Here is a 16480-nt window from a genome sequence, read left to right as displayed (position 1 = left end):
CACTGGGGCTTGGGGGTCCCAATCCCCAGCGTTGTGGCGCCAGGCCCCTTAGGAAGGGACCCTCAGGGGCCGTCCTAGGGTTAGGGTTACTGCCCAGGAGGCCTGCAGGACCGAGTCGCTGGCTCTGCGAGGAGCGGAGGTGTGGGCCGAGTTGAGGGCGATGCAAAGCAGGAGCGTGGTCCCCAGCGTTTTGGCGCCCTGCGCCTTCAAATGTTGCCATGGCTCTAAGGGCCCTGCCCATTCTCCTGCCCTGAATAACCAGCGGCGCCCTTAGCGGCTCCGTTGGCTGTGGGGCGGCAGGGTGAGTCCCGCACGGTGGCTTGGGGATCCCCAATTCCCAGCGTTGCGCTGCCAGGCCCCTTGGGAGGGGCTCCTCGTGGGTGACCTAGGGTTAGAGTTAGCACCCAGGAAGCCGGCAGGCCCAATCCTCTGGCTGGGCGGTGAGAGGTGTGAGGGCCGAGGTAAATGCTCTGGTGAGCGGGAGCTTGGGCCCCTGCATTTTGGCGCGGGAGGCTTCAAATGTCGCCGGTTTCTCCAGGGCCCTGTGCGTTCTCCCGCCCTGAATGACCAGCGGTGCCCGTAGTGGCCTGGGTGGTGGCATTGCGGCAGGGTGAGTCTGGCTCTGGGGCTTGGGGTCCCACATCCCCGGCGTAGCGGCACCAGGACCCTTGGGAGGGGTCCGTCGGGGTCGACCTAGGGTTAGGTTTAGCCTAAAGGAGGCCGGCAGGCCCGATCTGCTGGCTGTGCGGCGAGTGGAGGGCATGCCGATGTGAATGCGCTGGCGAGCAGGAGCCTGGGCCCAAGCGTTCTGGCACGGGGGTCCTTCGATGGTCGCCGGGGAATCAGAGGGTCCTGCCTGTTCCCCTACCCTGAATGACTGGCAGCACCCCTAGAAGCCAGGGTGGCAGCGGGGCAGCAGGGTGAGTCCAGAGCTGGGGCTCGGGGTTCCCCAATCCCTGGCTTGGCGGCGCCAGGCACTTGGGAGTGGTCCCTCGGGGGCCGACCTAGGGTAGGGTTAGCCTAAAGGATGTCGGCAGGCCCGATCTGCTGGCTGTGTGGTGAGCGGAGGGGCTAGCCGAGGTGACGGTGGTGGCGAACAGGAGCGTGGGCACAAGTGTCTTGGCGCGGGGGGCCTTCGAAGGTCGCCGGGGGGTGGAAGGCCCTGCACGTTCTCCCACCCTGATTGACCGGCGGCGCACATAGCGGCCCGGGTGGTGGCGTTCCGGCATGGTGAGTCAGGCTCTGGGGCTCGTGAGTCCCCATTCCCGGGCATTGTGGCTCGAGGCCCTTTGGGAGGGGACCCTCGGGGCCCGACATAGGGTTAGTGTGAGACCCCAGGAGGCCAGCAAGCCCGATCCGCCACCTGTGCGGTGAGTGGAGAGGTGGGCCAAGGTGAGGTCGCTTGAGAGCGAGAGCATGGGCCCAAGCGTTTTGGAGCGGGGGGACTTCGAAGGTCATCAGGGAATTGGATAGCCCTACACATTCTCCCACCCTGAAAGACCGGCGGCGCCCCTAGCGGCCTGGGGGCGGTGGGGCGGCAGGGTGAGTCCGGCGATGGGGCTCGGGGGTCCCAAATGCACGGCATTGCGGCTCCAGGCCCCTTGGGAGTGGCCCCTCGGGGGCCGACCTAGGGTTAGGGTTGGCCCCAGGAGGCCGGCAGGCCCGATCCGCCAGCTGTGCAAAGAGCGGAGTGGCGGGCCGATGTGAGGGCACTGGCGAGCTGGAGAGTGGGCCTAAGCGTTTTGGCATAGGGGGGCCATCGAAGGTCGCCGAGGGCTCGGGGGGCCCTGTACGTTCTCCCACCCTGAATGACTGGTGGCGCCCCTAGGGGCCGGTAAGGGAGGGGCGGTAGGGTGGTCAGGTGCGGGGGCTCGGGGGTCCCCAATCCCCGGCGTTGTGGTGCCAGGCCTTTGGAAGGGGCCCCTCCGGGTCCAACCTAGGGTTAGGGTTAGCCCCCAGGAAGCAGGCAGGCCCAATCCGCTCGCTGTTCAGCAAGCAGAGGGGCGGCCTGAGAAGAGGGCGCTGGCGAACAGGAGCATGGGCCCAAACATTTTGGCGCGGGGGGCCTTCTAATGTCAGCGATGGCTCAGAGGGCCCTGCCCATTCTCCCGCCCTGAAATACCGGCGAAGCCCCTAGCGGCCTGGGTGGTGGTGGGGTGGCAGGGTGACTCCAGCGCTGGAGCTCGGGGTTCCCCAATCCTCGGCGTTATGATGCCAGGCCCATTAGGAGGGGCCCCATGGGGACAGACCTAGGGTTAGGGTTACACCCAGAAGGCCGGCAGGCGCGATCCGCCGGCTGTGTGGCGACAGGAGGGGTGGGTCGAAGTGAGTGCGCTGACAAACAGGAGCATGACCCCAAGCATTTTGGTGTGGGGGGCTTCTAATGTCGCCGGGGGCTCCGAAGCCCCTGCCCAGTCTTCTGCCCTGAATGACCGGCGGCGCCCCTAGCGGCCTGGGTGGCAGCGGGACGGCAGGATGAGTTCAGCGCAGGGGCTCGGGGGTCCTCAATCCCCGGCGTTGTGGCGCTAGGCCCCTTGAGAGGGGCCCCTCAGGGGGACCTGGGTTTAGGGTTAGCCCCAGGAGGTCGGCAGGCCTGATCCGCAGGCTGTGCGGCATACGGTGGGGCAGGCCAAGGTGAGGCCGCTGGCAAGAGGGAGCATGGCTCCAAGCATTTGCGAATTGGGCCTTCGAAAGTCGTCCAAGTCTCGGAGGGCCCTGCCCATTCTACAGCCTTGAATAACCGGCGGCACCTCTAGCACCCCGGGTGGCGGTGGGGTGGCCGGGTGAGTCCGGTACTGGAGCTTGGGGGTCCCCAATCCCAGGCGTTGCTGCTCCAGGACCCTTGGGAGGGGCCCCTCGGGGGCTGACTTAGGGTTTGGGTTAGCCTCCGGGAGGCCAGCAGGCCCGATCCGCCAGCTGTGCAGCGAGTGGAGGGTCGGGCGGAGGTGAGGTCGCTGGCGAGCGGGAGCATGGGCCCAGGCGTTTTGGCGTGGGGGTCCTTCGAAGGTTGCTGGGGGCTCGGAGGGCCCTGCACGTTCTTCCGCCCTGAATGACCGGCGGCTACCCTAGCGGCCCGGGTAAAGGACAGGCGGTAGGGTGAGTCGGGCGCTGGGGCTCGGGGTCCCCAATCCTCAGCGTTGGGGTGCCAGGCCCCTTCAGAAGAGCTCTAGGGGACCGACCAAGTGTTACTGTTAGCCCCCAGAAGGCCGCAGACCCGATATGCCTGCTGTGTGGCGAGCAGAGGAGCGGGCCGAGGTGAGGGCGCTGTCGAGCAGAAGCATGGACCCAAACGTTTTGGCGTGGGGGGCATTCGAAAGTTGCCGGGGGCTCAGAGCGCCCTTCCCGTTCTACCGCACTAATGCCCGACGGCGCACCTAGCGGCCCGCGTTGCAGAGGGGCAGCAGTGTGAGTCTGGAGCTGGGGCTCAGGGTTCCCCAATCCCCGGTGTTGCAGCGCCAGGCCCCTTGGGAGGGGCCCCTCGGGTGCGACCTAGTGTTAGGGTTAGCCCCCAGGATGCCGGCAGGCCCGATCCGCCAGCTGTGCGGCAAGCGGAGTGGTGGGCCGAGGTGAGGGCACTGGCGGTCGAGAGTGTGGGCCCAAGCGTTTTGGCACGGGGGGTCTTCGAAGGTCACTGGTGGCTCGGAGGTCCCTGCCCTTTCTCCCGCCCTGAATGAGGATGGCGCTCCTAGCGGGCCGGGTCACGGCGAGGCGGCAGGGTGAGTCTTGCGCTGGTGCTCGGGGGTCCCAAAGCCCCGGCGTGGCAATGCCAGGCCCCTTGGGAGGGGCCCCTCTTGGGCTGACGTATGGTTTGGGTTAGCTCCCAGGAGGCTGTCAGGCCCAATCAGCCAGCTGTGCGGTGAGCGGAGGGGTGGGCCGAGGTGAGGCTGCTGGGGAGCGGGAGCTTGGGCCCAAGTGTTTTGGCGTGGGGAGCCTTCAAAGGTCTCCGGGTGCTCTGAGGGCCCTGCCCATTCTCCCGCCCTGAATGAACTGCGGCGCCTCTAGCAGCCCGGTTGGTGGCGGGGCGGCAGGGGGAGTCAGGCACTGGGGTTCGGGGGTCCCCAATCCCTGGCGTTGCAGCACCAGGCTGCTTGGGAAGGGCCCCTCGGTGGTCGACCTAGGGTTAGAGTTTGCCCCCAGGAGGCCGGCAGGCCCGATCTGCGGGCTCTGCTACGAGTGGAGGGGCAGGCCGAGATGAGGGTGCTGGTGAGCAGGAGCATGGGCCCAACGGTTTTGGCATGGGGGGCCTTCGTAGGTCGCCAGGGGCTCAGAGGGCCCTACACGTTCTCCCGCCCTGAATGACCGGCGGCGCCCCTAGCCGCCCGGCTGCTGGCAGAGCGGTAAGTTTAGTCCGGTGCTGGGGTTCAGGGGTCCCCAATCCCCGCGTTGTGGTGCCAGGCCCCTTGGGAAGGGCCACTCGGTGGTCGACCTAGGGTTAGGGTTAACGCCCAGGAGGTCAGCAGGCCCGATCCACCCATTGGGTGGCGAGCAGAGGGGCGGGCTGAGGTGAGGGCGCTGGCGAACGCGAGCTTGGCCCCAAGCGTTTTGGCGCGGTGGGCCCTCGAAGGAAAACGGGGGATCAGAGGGCCCTGCCCGTTCTCACGTCCTGAATGACCAGCGGCACCTCTGGAGGCCCGGGTGTCAGCAGGGCAGCATGGTCAGTCTGGCGCTGGAGCTCGTGGTTCAGCAGTACCAGGTGTTGAGGCGCCAGGCCCCATCGGACGGGTCCCTGGGGGGCTGACCTAGGGTTTGAGTTAGCCCCGAGGAGTCGGGCAGGCCCGATCCGCCCCCTGTCGGGCGAGCGAAGGGGAGGGCCGAGGTGAGGGCGCTGGCGAGCGGGAGCGTGGGCCCAAGCGTTTTGGCACAGGGCGCCTTCGAATGTCACTGTGGGCTAGGAGAGCCCTGCCCTTTTTCACACCCTGAATGACCGGCGGCGCCCCTAGAAGCCTGGATGGTGATGGAGCGGCAGGTTGAGTCTGACGCTGGGGCTCTGGGGTCCCCAATTACCGGCGTTGTGGCCCCAGGCTCCTTGGGAGGGGCCCCTTGGGGGCCGACCTAGGGTTACGGTAACACCCAGGAGGCCGGCCATCCCGATCCGCCAGCTGTACAGCAAGAGGAGGGGTGGACGGAGGTGAGGGTGCTGGTGAGTGGGAGCATGGGCCCAAGCGTTTGGCGCGGAGCGCCTACTAATGTCGCAGGTGCCTCGGAGGACCCTGCCCGTTCACCCGCCTTGAATGACAGGTGGTGCCCCTAGAGGCCCAGGTGGTGGCGGGGCGGCAGGGTGAGTCTGGCGCTGGGGCTCGGGGGTGCCCAATCCCCGGCGTTGTGGCGCCAGGCCCCTTGGGATGGGGCCCTAGGGGGCCTACCTAGGGTTAGTGTTAACCCCCAGGAGGCTGGGAGGCCGATCTGCCGGTTGTGCGGCGTGTGGAGGGGCGGACCGAGATGAGGGCGCAGGTGAGTGGGAGCATGGGCCCAAGCGTTTTGGCACGGGGGGCCTTCGAAGGTCACCAGGGGATCGGAGTGATCTGCCTGTTCTCCCTCCCTGAATGAACGACGGGGCTCCTAGCGGCCCGGGTGGCGGCGGGGCGACACGGTGAGTCTGGAGCTGGGGCTCGAGGGTCCCCAATCCCAGGCATTGTGGTGCCAGGCCCCTTCGGAGGGGCCCCTCAGGGGTCAACCTAGGGTTCTGGGTAGCCCCCAGGAGGAGGGCAGGCCTCATCCGCCGGCTCTGCGGTGAGCGGAGGGGCGGGCCGAGGTGAGGGCGCTGAGGAGCGGGAGCGTGGGCTCAAGCGTTTTGGATGGAGGGTCTTCGAATGTCGTCATGGGCTCGGAGGGCGCTGCCGGTTCTCCCTCCCTGAATGGCCAGCGGCGCCCCTAGTGGCCCGGGTGGCAGTGGGGCGGCAAGGTGAGTCCGGCGCTGTGGCTCGGGGTTCACCAATCTCCGGCGTGCGGCGCCAGGCCCCTTGGGATGTACGCCTTGGGGGCTGTCCTAGGGTTAGGGTTAGACCTCAGGAGGCTGGCAATCCCGAAACGCCAGCTGTGCGAAGAGCGGATCAGCGTGCTGAGGTGAGGGGGCTGGCGAGGGGGACCTTGGGAGCATTTTGGGGCGGGGCGCTTTTGAATGTCACCTTGGGCTCAGAGGGCCCTGCCTGTTCTCCCACACTGAATGATCGGCAGCTCCCCTAGCAGCCCGGGTGATGGCGGGACGACAAGATGAGTCCTGGCTGGGGCTCTGGGGTCCCCAATCCCCGGCATTGCGGGGCCAGGCCCCTTGGTAGGGGCCCCACGGGGGCCGACCTAGGGTTAGTGTTAGCCCCCAGGAGGCCGGCAGGCCCGATCCGCCAGTTGTGTGGCGAGCGGTGAGGCGGGCCGAGGTGAGGGTGCTGGAGAGCGGAAGCGTGGGCCCAAGCGTTTTGCTGCGGGGGGCCTTTGAAGGTCGCCAGTGGCTCAGAGAGCCCTGTCCATTGTTCAGGCCTGAATGACCTACAGCACTCCTAGTGGCCCGGGTGGTGGCGGAGCGGCAGGGTGAGTCCGGCGCTGAGGCTTGGGGGTCCGGAATCCCTGGCTTGCGGCACCAGGCCCCTTGGGAGAGGCCCCTCGGGGGCCGACCTAGGGTTAGGGTTAGCTCCCAGGAATCCAGCAGGCCCATACGCCTGCTGTGCAGTGTGCGGAAGGGCGGGCCATGGCGAGGGCGCTGGTGAGAAGGAGCATGGGCCCAAGCGTTTTGGCGCAGGGGGCCTTTGATGGTCGCAGTGGCTCGGAGGGCCCTGCCCGCTCTCCCGCCCTGACTGACCGGCAGTGGCCCTAGAGGCCCGGGTGGTGGTGGGGTGGCAATGTGAGTCCGGCGCTGCGGCTCGGGGGTCACCAATTTCCGGTATTGCAGCACCAAGCCCCTTGGGAGGAATGCCTCGGGGGCTGACCTAGGGTTTGGGTTATTCCTCAGGAGGCTGGCAGGCCCGAAATGCCAGCTGTGCGTCAAGCAGATGGGCCGGCCAAGGAGAGAGCGCTGGTGAGCGGGAGCATGGGCCCAAGCGTTTTGGCGCGGGGGGCTTACGAAGGCCACAGGGGCCTTGGAGGTCCCTGCCTGTTCTCCCTCCCTGAATGACCAGCGACACCTGTTGCGGCCCTGGTGGCGGCGGGGCTGCAGGGTGAGTCCGGCGCTGGGGGTTGGGGTTCCCAATCCCCGGCGTTGTGCCACCAGGCCCCTTGGGAGGGCCCCCTCAGGGGCCAACCTAGGGTTAGGGTTAGCCCCCAGGAGGCCGGCAGGCCCAGGAGCGTGGGCCCAAACGTTTTGGAGCAGGGGGCCTTCAAATGTTGCCGGGGCCTAGGAGGGCCCTGCCCGTTCTCCCGCCCTGAATGACCGGCTGCACCCCTAGCGGCCCGAATGGCGGCGGGGCGGCAGGGTGAGTCCGGCGCTGCATCCCGGGGGTCCCCAATCCCCGGCGTTGCGGCGCCAGGCCTGTTGGGAGGGACCACTCAAGGGCGGGCCTAGGGTTAGGTTTAGCCCCCAGGAGGCCGGCAACCCTGATCCGCCAGCTGTGCCGTGAGCGGAGAGGCAGGCCGAGGTTAGGGCGCTGGGGAGCGGGAGCGTGGGACCAAGTGTTTTGGCGCGGGGGGCCTTCAAATGTCGCTGGGGTCTAGGAGGGCTCTGCCTATTCTCCCTCCCTGAATGACCATCAGCGCCCCTAGCGGCCTGGGTTGTGGTAGGGCGTTAGGGTGAGTTGGGCGCCGGGGCTTGGGGGTCCCCAATCCTCCGCGTTGGGGCACCAGGCCCCTTTGGAAGGGCTCTAGGGGGCAGACCAAGCATTACTGTTAGCCCACAGGAGGCCGGCAGACCCGATCTCCTGGCTGTGTGGCAAGCAGAGGGGAGGGTCGAGGTGAGGGCGCTGGCAAGCTGGAGCGTGGGTCGAAGCGTTTTGGCGTGGGGGGCATTCGAATGTCACCGGGGGCTCAGAGCACCCTTCCCATTAAACCGCGCTGAATGCCTGACGGCGCACCTAGCGGTCCGTGTTGCAGAGGGGTGGCAGGGTGAGTCTGGTGCTGGGGATCGGGGGTCCCCAAACCCCGGCATTGCGGCACCAGGTCCCTTTGGATGGGCCCCTCGGGGGCCTACCAAAGGTTATTGTTAGCCCCCAGGAGGCCAGCAGGCCTGATCTGCCAGCTGTGAGGCAAGCGAGGGGTGGACCCAGGTGAGGGCGCATGAGAGCTAGAATGTGGACCCAAGCATTTTGGCGCGGGGGCCTTCGAAGGTCACAGGGGGTTCGGAGGGCCCACCCGTTCTCCTGTCCTGAATGACCAGCGGTGCCCCTAGCGGCCCGGGGGGGGGCAGCAGGGTGAGTCCGGCGCTGGGGCTCGGGGTTCCACAATCCCCGGCGTTGTGATGACAGGCCCATTGGGAGGGGCCCGGTGGGGGCAGACCTAGGGTTAGGGTTACACCCAGAAGGCCGGCAGGCGCGATCCACTGGCATGTGTGGCGAGAGGAGAGGTGGGTCGAAGCGAGTGCGCTGACAAACAGGAGCATGACCCCAAGCGTTTTGGCATAGGGGGCCTTCGAATGTCGCTGGGGGCTCGGAAGACCCTGCCCGTTCTCCCGCCCTGAATGACCGGCGGCGCCCCTAGCACCCTGGGTGGCAGTGGGGCGGCCCGGTGTGTCCCCTGCTGGAGTTGGGGGTCCCCAATCCCAGGCGTTACTGCTCCAGGCCCCTTAGGATGGGCCCCTCAAGGACCGACCTACGGTTATGGTCAGCCCCAGGCGGCTGGCAGGCCCTATCCGCTGGCTGTGTGGCGAGCAGAGGAGTGTGCCGAGGTGGGGGCGCTGGGGAGCGGGAGCGTGGGCCCAAGCATTTTGGTGTGGGGGGGCTTCAAAAGTCGGCGGGGGCCCAGAGGGCTCTACCCGTTCTTCCGCCCTGAATAACCGGCGGCTCCCCTAGCACCCCGGGTTGTGGTGGGGTGGCCGGGTGAGTCCAGCTCTGGGGCTCGGGTGTCCCCAATCCCAGGCCTTGCAGCTCCAGGCTCCTTGGGAGGGGCCCATCAGGGTCGACCTAGGTTTAGGATTAGCCCCCAGGAAGCTGGCAGGTCCGATCCGCCGGGGTGTAGTGAGCAGAGGGGCAGGCCAAGGTGAGGGTGCTGTCAAACGGGAGCGTGGGCCCAAGCGTTTTGGCGCGGGGGCCTTCGAAGTTCGCTGGGGGCTCACAGGGCCCTGCACGTTCTCCAGCCCTAAATGACCGGTGGCGCCCTAGCGGCCCGGGTTGCAGCGGGTCGGCAGGGTGAGTCCAGAGCTGGGGCTCAGGGGTCCCCAATCCCCGTGGTGGCGGTGCCAGGCCCCTTGGAAGGGGTCCGTGGGGGACGACCTAGGGTTAGGGTTAGCCCAAAGGAGGCCGGTAGGCCCGATCCACTGGCTGTGCGGCAAGTGGAGGGGCGGGCCAGTGGAGGGCGCTGGTGAGTTGGACCGTGGGCCCTAGCGTTTTGGCGCAGTGGGCCTTCGAAGGTCGCCCGGGGCTCGGAGGGCCCTGCCCGTTCTCCTGCCCTGAATGATCAGAGGCGCCCCTAGTGGGCTGGGTCGTGGCAGGGCGGCATGTTGAGTCCAGTGCTGGGGCTTGGGCGTCCCCAATCCCTGGCTTGTCGGCGCCAGGCCCCTTGGGAGGGGCCCCTCGGGGGCCGACCTAGGCTTATGGTTACCCCTAGGAGGCCGGCAGGTCCGATCCGCTGGCTGTGTGGCGACTAGTAGGACGAGCCAGGGGAGGGCGCTGGCATGCGGGAGCGTGAGCTCAGCGTTTTGGCATGGCCGGCCTTCGAAAGTCGCCAGGGGCTTGGAGGGCCCTGTGCGTTCTCCCGCCCTGAATGAGCGGCAGGGCCCCTATTGGGCCAGGTCTCAGCGGTGCGGCAGGGTGAGTCCAGCACTGGGGCTCGGGGGGCCCAATCCCTGGCGTGCCAGTGCCAGTCCTCTTGGGAGGGGCCCCTCGTGAGCCGACCAAGGGTCAGGGTTAGCCCCCAGGAGCCCGGCAGGCCTGATCCGCCGGCTGTGCGGCGAGCGGAGGGGCTGGCCGAGGTGAGGGCGCTGGGGAGCGGGAGCGTGGTCCCAAGCATTTTGACGCCTGAGGCCTTCGAATGTCGCTGGGGTCTCGGAGGGCCCTGCCCGTTCTCCTGCGCTGAATGACCGGCGGCGCCCCTAGTGGCCTGGGTGGTGGTGGGGTGGCAGGGTGAGTCCGGTGCTGGGGCTCGGGGATCCCCAATCCCCAGTGTGGTGGCGACAGACCCCTTGTTAGGGGCGCCTCGGGAGGGGCCCCTCGTGAGCCGACCTATGGTTAGGGTTAGCCCCGAGGAGGACGGCAGGCCCGATCTGCCGGCTGTGCAGCGAGCGGAGGGGCGGGCCAATGTGAATGCGCTGGAAGCGGGATCATGGGCCCAAGCGTTTTGGTGCGGGGGGACTTCGATGGTCGCCGTGAGCTCTGATGGCCCTGCCCGTTCCCCTGCCCTTAATGACCGGCGGCACCCTAGCGGCCAGGGTGGCGGCGGGGCGGCAGGGTGAGTCTGGAGCTGGGGCTCGGGATTCCCCAAGGCCCGGCGTGGCAGCGCCAGGCCCCTTGGTGGGGCCCCTTGGGGGCCGAAGTAGGGTTTGGGGTTAGCTCCCAGGAGGCCAGCAGGCCCAATCAGCCAGCTGTGCATCATGCGGAGGGGCTGGCCTAGGTGAGGGCACTGGCGAGCGGGAGCCTGGGCCCAAGTGTTTTGGCACAAGGGGTCTTCGAAGGTCGCCGGGGGCTCGGAGGGCCCTGCCCTTTCTCCCGCCCTGAATGACCAGTAGCGCCCCTAGCAGCCAGGGTGGTGTTGCGGCGTCACATTGATTCAGGCGCAGGGGCTCGGGGGTCCCCAATCCCCATGTTGCATTGCCAGGCCCCTTGGGAGGGCTCCTCGTGGACTGACCTAAGTTTAGTGTTAGCCCCAGGAGGCCGGCAGGCCTGATCCGCCGGCTTTGCCACGAATGGGGGCACGGGCCGAGGTGAGGGTGCTGGCGAGAAGGAGCATGGGCCCAAGAGTTTTGGGGCGTTGGGCCTTCGAAGGTCGCAAGGGCTCGGGGGTCCCCAATCCCCGGTGTGGTGGCGACAGGCACCTTGGGAAGGGCCTCTCAGGGACCGACCTTGGGTTAGGGTTACCCCCCAGTATGCCGGCAAGCCTGATGCGCTGGCTGTGCAGCAAGTTGAGGGGCAGGCAGAGTCGAGGGCGCTGGCGATCGGGAGCGTGGGCTCAAGCCTTTTGGTGCGGGGGCCTTCGAAGGTCTCCGGTGGCTCGGAGGGCCCCTCACGTTCCTCCGCCCTGAATGACCGGCGGCACCCCAACTGGCCCGGGTGGCGGCGGGGCAGCAGGTTGAGTCTGATGCTGGGGCTCTGGGGTCCCCAATCCCCGGCGTTGTGGCACCAGGCCCCTTGGGAGGGGCCCCTCGGGGGCCAACCTAGGGTTAAGGTTAGCCCCCAGGAGGCTGTCAGGCCCCATCCGCCGGCTGTGCGACGGGCGGTTGGGCGGGCTTAGGTGAGGGCGCTGGCGAGCGGGAGCGTGGCCTCAAGCGTTTTGGCATGGGGGACCTTCGAAGGTCGCCAGGGGCTCAGAGTGCCATGCAGGTACTCCCGCCCTGAATGCCTGGTGGCGCCCCTAGTGGCCTGGGTAGCGGCGGGGCGGTAGGGTGAGTCTGGCGCTGGGGCTCGGGTGTCCCCAATTCCAGGCGTTGCAGCGATAGGCGCCTTAGGATGGGCCTCTCGGGTGCCAACCTTGGGTTAGGGTTAGCACCCAGGAGTCCGGCAGGCCGGCTGTGCAGTGAACGGAGGGATGGGCTGATGTGAGGGCGCTGGAGAGCGGGAGCGTGGGCCCAAGCATTTTGGTGCGGGGGACCTTCGAAAGTCACTGGTGGCCAGGAGGGCCCTGCCCGTTCTCCTGCCCTGAGTGACCACTGGCGCCCATAGCGGCCTGGGTGGCGGCGGTCCAGGAGGGTGAGTCTGACGCTGGGGCTCAGGGGTCCCCAATCCCCGGCGTTGCGGCTCTAGGCCCCTTGGGAGGGGCTCCTTGGGGGCTGACCTAGGGTTAGGATTAGCTCCCAGGAGGCCGGCAGGCCCGATCCACCAGTTGTGCGGCGAGTGTTGGGGCGGGCCGAGTTGAGGGCCCTGGCGAGCGGGAGCGTGGGCTGAAGCGTTTTGGCGGAGGTGCCTTTGAAGGTCGCCTGGGTCTTTGAAGGTCTTGCCCATTCTCACGCCCTGAATGACCGGCGGCGCCGCTAGTGGCCCAGGTGTCGGCTGGGTGGCACGGTGAGTCCGGCACCGTGGCTCGGGGTTCAGCAATCAGAGATGTTGTGGCGCCAGGCCCCATCGGACGAGCCCCTCGGGGGCCGACCTAGGTTTAGGGTTAGCCCCCAGGAGACCAGAGGCCCAATCCGCTGGCTGTGCAGCGAGCAAAGAGGCAGGCCAAGGTGTGGGTGCTGGGTAGCGGGAGCATGGGCCCAAGCATTTTGGCGTGGGGGGCCTTCGAAGTTCGCCGGGCCTTGAAAGGCCCTGCCCGTTCTTCCGCCCTGAATGACCGGCGGCGCCCCTAGTGGCCCGGGTTGTGGTAGGGCGGCAGGGTGAGTCCAGCACTAGGGCTTGGGGGTCCCCAATCCCTGGCGTTGTGGCGCCAGGCCCCTTGGGATGGGTCCATCGGGGTCCGATCTAGGTTTGAGTTAGCCCCAAGGAGGCCGGCATGACCGATCCACTGGCTCTGCGACAAGCGGAGGGGCGGGCCGAGGTGAGGGCGTTGGTGAGCGGGAGTGTGGACCCAAGCGTTTTGGTGCAGTGAGCCTTCAAAAGACGACGGGGGCTCGGAGGGCCCTGCCCGTTCTCCCATACTGAATGTCCTGCAGCGCCTGTAGCAGCCCATGAGGCTGCGGGGCGGAAGAGTGAGTCCAGCGCTAGGGCTCGGGGGTTCCCAAATCCCAGCGTTTCTGGCACCAGGCCCCTTGGGAGGGGCCCCTCGGGGGCCGACCTAGGGTTAGGGTTTGCCCCCAGGAGGCCGGCAGGCCCGAACCGCAAGCTGTGGGGTGAGCAGAGGGCACTGGCGAGCAGGACCGTTGGCCCAAGCGTTTTGGCGAGGGGCACCTTCTAATGTCGCCGTGGGCTAGCAGGGCCCTACTTTTCTCCTGCACTGAATGACTGGCGGGCGCCCTAGCGGCCTGGGTGGTGGCGGTATGCCAAGATGACTGCTGGCTGGGGCTCGGGGGTCCCCAATCCCTGGTGTTGCAGTGCCAGGCCCCTTGGGATGGGCCCCTCGGTGGCCAACTTAGGGTTAGAGTTTGCCCCCAGGAGGCCGGCAGGCCCGATCCGCCTGCTGTGCAATGAGTGGAGTGGCAGGTCGAGATAAGGGTGCTGGCGAGCAGGAGCATGGGCCCAAGCGTTTTGGTGCAGGGGGCCTTCGAAGGTCCCTGGGGGTCGGAGGGCCCTACCGGTTCTCCCGCCCTTAATGACCGGTGACGCCCCTAGCAGCTCGGGTAGTGGCAGGGTGGCAGGTTGAGTCTGACGCTGGGGCTCTGGGGTCCCAAATCCCCAGCGTTGCAGGGCCAGGCCCCTTGGGAGGGGCCCCTCGGGGGCCGCCCTAGGGGTAGTGTTAGCCCACAGGAGGCTGGCAGGCTGGATCTGCCAGCTGTCCGGCGAGCAGAGGGGCGGTCCGAGATGAGGACGCTGGAGTGAAGGAGCGTGGGCCCAAGCGTTCTGGCGTGGGGGGGCTTCGAAGGTCGCAGAAGGCTCAGAGGGCCCTGCCCGTTCTACCGCCCTGAATGACGCGCGGCGCCCCTAGTGGACCGGGTGGCCGGGTGGCAGCAAGTTGAGTTTGGCGCTGGGGCTCAGGGGTACCCAATCCCTGGCGTTGTGGTACCAGGCCCCCAGGTTGCCGGCAATCCCGATCCGCTGGATGTGCGGCGATTGGATCAGCGGGCTGAGGTGAGGGCGCTGGTGAGTGGGAGCGTGGGCCCAAGCGTTTTGTCGAAGGGGACTTCAAAGGTCATCGATGTCTCGGAGGGCCATGCCCGTTCTCCCTCCCTGAATGACGTTTGGTGCCCCTAGCACCCCGGGTGGTGGCGGGGCAGCTGGGTGAGTCTGGTGCTGGGGCTCGGGGATCCCTAATCTCCGGGGTTGTGGCGCCAGGCCGCTTGGAGGGGCCCCTCGGGTGCCGAGCTTGGTTTAGGGTTAGCCCCCAGGAGCCCGGCAGGCCCGATTGGCCAGGTGTGCGGCGAGCGAAGTGGCGTGCAGAGGTGAGGGCACTGGTGATCGTGAACGTGGGCCTAAGCTATTTGGCGCTGGGGGTATTCGAAAGTCGCCGGGGGCCCAGAGCGCCCTACCCATTCTACTGCGCTGAATGCCCAACGGCGCACCTAGCAGCCCGGTTGCAGAGGGGCGTCAGGGTGAGTCCGGAGCTGGGGCCCGGGGGTCCCCAATCCCCGGCGTTGCGGCGCCAGGCCCCTTGGGATTGGCCCCTCGGGGGCTGACCAAGGGTTATTGTTACCCCCTAGGAGGCCAGCAGGCCCGATCCGCCACCTGTGCGGCGAGCGGAGGGGTGGGCCCAGGTGAGGGCGCTTGAGAGCTAGAGCTTCGGCCCAAGCGTTTTGGAGTGAGGGGCCTTCGAAGGTCATCGGGGGATCAGAGAGCCCTACACGTTCTCCCGCCCTGAATGACCGGCGGAGCCCCTAGCTGCCCGGTTGCAGAGGGGCGGTAGGGTGAGTCCGGCGCTGGGGCTCGGGGGTCCCCAATCCACGGCATTGCGGTTCCACACCCCTTGGGAGTGGCCCTCGGAGGCCGACCTAGGGTTAGGGTTGGCCCCAGGAGGCCGGCAGGCCCGATCTGCCAGCTGTGCGAAGAGCGGAGTGGCGGGCCGATGTGAAGGCACTGGCGAGCGGGAGAGTGGGCCTAAGCGTTTTGGCATGGGGGGCCATCAAATGTTGCCAAGGGCTCGGGGGGCCGTGCACGTTCTCCCGCCCTGAATGACCTGCGGCGCCCCTAGGGGCCTGTAAGGGAGGGGCGGTTGGGTGCGTCCGGCGCTGGGGCTCGGGGGTCCCCAATCCCGGGCGTTGTGGTGCCAGGCCTTTGGAAGGGGCCCCTCAGGGTCTGACATTGGTTTAGGGTTAGCCCCCAGGAAGCAGGCAGGCCCGATCCGCTAGCTGTTCAGCGAGCGGAAGGGCGGCCCGAGAAGAGGGTGCTCGCGAACGGGAGTGTGGGCCCAAACGTTTTGGCGCGGGGGGCCTTCTAATGTCAGCGAGGGCTCAGAGGGCCCTGCCCGTTCTCCCGCCCTGAAATACCGGCGACGCCCCTTGCGGCATGGGTGGTGGTGGGGCGGAAGGGTGAGTCCGACGCTGGGGCTTGGGGTTCCCCAATCCCTGGCATTGCGATGCCAGGCCCATTAGGAGGGGCCCCATGGGGACAGACCTAGGGTTAGGGTTACACCCAGAAGGCCGGCAGGCGCGATCTGCCGGCTGTGTGGTGACAGGAGGGGTGGGTCGAAGTGAGTGCGCTGACAAACAGGAGCGTGACCCCAAGCGTTTTGGCACAGGGCGCCTTCAAAATTCGCCGGGGGCTTGGAGGGGCCTGCCAGTTCTGCCGCCATGAATGACCAGGGGTGCCCTTAGCAGCCCGGGCGGTGGCACGGGGACAGGGTGAGATCGCAGCCAGGGCTCGGGTTCCCCAAACCCCGGCGTTGCGGTGCCAGTCCTCTTGGGAGGGGCCCCTCTGGGGCCCAGCTTGGGTTAAGGTTAGCCCCCAGGAGGGCGGCAGGCACGATCTGCCAGCTCTGCGGCGATTGAAGTGGCGTGCTGAGGTGAGGGCGCTGGCGACCAGGAGCGTCGGCCCAAGCATTTTGGCGCGGATGGCCTTCGTAGTCGCCAGAGGCTCGGAGGGTGCTGCCCGTTCTCCCACCCTGAATGACCGGCGGTGCCCGTAGCGGCCCGGTTGGCAACGGGACGGCAAGGTGAGTCCGGCACTGGGGGGGGGGTCCCCAATCCCCAGCGTGGCGGCGCCGGGCACTTGTGATTGGTCCCTCGGGGGCCGACCTAGGGTAGGGTTAGGCCAAAGGAGGCAGGCAGGCCCGATCCGCCAGCTGTGCGGTGAGCGGAGTGGTGGGCCGAGGTGAGGGCGCTGGCGATCGGGAGCGTGGGCCCAAGCGTTTTGGCACGGTGAGCCTTCGAAGGACAACAGGGGCTCGGAGGGCCCTGCCCGTTCTCACGCCCTGAATGACCGGCCACGCCACTAGCGGCCCGAGTGTCAGCGGGACAGCACGGTCAGTCCGGCGTTGGAGGTCGTGTTTCAGCAGTCCCAGGCGTTGTGGCGCCAGGCCCCATTGGACGGGTCCCTCGGGGGCTGACCTAGGATTTGAGTTAACCCCCAGGAGTCGGGCAGGCCCGATCCGCCCCCTGTCCAGCGAGCGAAGGGGTGGGCCGAGGTGATGGTGCTGGCGAGCGGGAGCGTGGGCCCAAGCATTTTGGCAT

The sequence above is a fragment of the Ursus arctos genome, unplaced genomic scaffold (genome assembly GCF_023065955.2).
Source record: "Ursus arctos isolate Adak ecotype North America unplaced genomic scaffold, UrsArc2.0 scaffold_30, whole genome shotgun sequence".
NCBI classification, from domain to species: domain Eukaryota; kingdom Metazoa; phylum Chordata; class Mammalia; order Carnivora; family Ursidae; genus Ursus; species Ursus arctos.
The sequence above is the reverse complement of the archived record's forward strand: the minus strand, read 5'-3'. Positions refer to the sequence as shown.